Raw genomic sequence first — 2,131 nt, 5'->3', positions numbered from 1 at the left:
CTTCGTGCCACTGTGGTTTTGTTTTGTCTTTGGAAAACGACAAGGTGTCGTGCACGCACACACCCAGCTAATGGCCGTTCGGTGAGGGGAGGTGTGAAGCAATTGCACTCGAGAGTTGGACGTTCTCTGAGACAGAAGGGAGGACTTCTGGCAACCACAAGAGCCATGGGGGCGCAGTGGTTAGAATGCAGTATTGCAGTCTTAATTCTGCCCACTGCCAGCAGTTCGATCAAGGTTGACTCAGCCTTCCATCCTTCTGAGGTTGGTAAAATGAGGATCCAGATTGTTGACAATATGCTAACACTAAACTCTGTATTATAAAGCACTGTGAAGCTGTATATAAGTCTTAAGTGCTATTGCAAGGGAAGAAGAGAAGTCCATGATGGGCAACATCTCAACTTATAATAGTTTATTGGCCGCTTGAAGTTACAACAGGACTGAAAAAAGTGATTTGCGACTTTTTCACATGAGCATTGCAGCATCCCTACGGTCAAAAGTTCAGACGCTTGGCAACTGACTCATATTTATGACTGTTGCAGTGTCCCGGGGTCATAGGGTCACCTTTTGTGACCTAACAAGGAAAGTCAATGGAGAAGCCATATTCACTTAACCGGGTTACTAAATTAACTACCGTGTTTCACTTAACAATTCGCAAGAAAAGTCGTAAAATGGGACAAAACTTTCTTAAATGTCTCACTTAGCAATGGAAATTTGGGACTCAGTTGTAAGTCAAGGACTAACTAAGCACTGCAGTTCCTTATAAAACGATGGAAATTTGTAAGCATAAGAGCTCATGGAAGTATAAGTATAATAAGAGATAGTAATAAGCCATTGGCTACACGTTGAATGTGAGCTGCTGAATTGACAATAGAGAAATAATAGAATTTCTGGTCGCTCAAAAGTGAAGAAAAAACAGGCAACATAAAACCTTTCTGGAAGAGGTTGCAGAGAGCAGTACCGACGTTTGCAATTTCATCATCATTAGTCCTACTTTCCTATTGCCAAATGTACTTTTGCCAGCTTAAGAAATCAGGAATGTGCCCTTTAAAATCAAAAACTGCAGTAATGAAGGCAAATATACGTGTGGCAGGATAATGTTGCAAGAACCAATCTTGTTTAGTCACCGAAACCAGAGGTGAACTGCTGGAGCCCATCCTCGTGGGAGCTTCTCTCGTCAGACAGTCTTCAGCGCAAGTCCAAAAGCTCGGAAGAAAAAACCTTTGGTCCCAGTAATTTGACCCAGATTGGATCTTGCAAAAACTGCAATTTTCAGGATCAGATATCCATAATTTTTCATTTGCCATGGTGGCCCAGTGGTTAGAGTGCAGTACTGCAGGCTATTTCTGCTGGCTGCCTGCAATTTGGCAGTTTGAATCTCACCAGAGTCAAGGTTTTACTCAGCCTTCCGTCCTTCCGGAGTGGGTAAAATGAGGACCCAAACTGTTGGGGGCAATAGGCTGATTGTTAAGCCACTTAAGAGAGTAAAGCAGTATTGAGTGCTATTCCTATTTCTCTGCGCTTGCTGTGTGAAACCTGTGGGTTACACAAAACAGTGCGCCTATTGCTTCTTGAAATCCAAGCTAATTTAAAAGAGTGACGTGAGTGAAAAGGAGACCAAGGAGTGAAAGTGGCAGCTTGGTACAAGAGTTTCCTCTTACGATGGGTGTGCTGGCCTGGAGAAACCAGAAAAGTTGACTCAGGATGAACACTGGTTGCAAAATCTGAACCAACGTTGGTTTTGCAAACAGCCCTTGGCAATGTTATTACCAGAGATCTTGGCAACACAGCTTAAAATAGATCCATTAATTTCCCCTTGCTGCAGAAAGTTCTCCGGCCCTTAAAAGGGCTTTATATTCCTTAAAATGTGTTATGCGGTGATCCCTTGTCATTCAGACATCTTAGTTTTTCATTGTTACCCAACAACGGGCAAAGAGATTTTGGAAACATCGTCACCAAGTGATTATGTGCATTACTTAACCATCCAGCTAAACCTGATGACTTTCTCACGGGTGGTAGTTTAAAATAGCATCACCAACTCCTACGTAAAGATGAAACGGCGGCAGCAAGAACTGAGTATTTAGAAATACGAAATGCGTATCTCTGTTTGGAAACACCTGGTAAATTCAAGAAT

The sequence above is a fragment of the Pantherophis guttatus genome, chromosome 10 (assembly GCF_059756535.1).
Source record: "Pantherophis guttatus breed Tessera chromosome 10, ASM5975653v1, whole genome shotgun sequence".
NCBI classification, from domain to species: Eukaryota; Metazoa; Chordata; class Lepidosauria; order Squamata; family Colubridae; genus Pantherophis; species Pantherophis guttatus.
Note: the sequence above shows the minus strand (reverse complement) of the source record.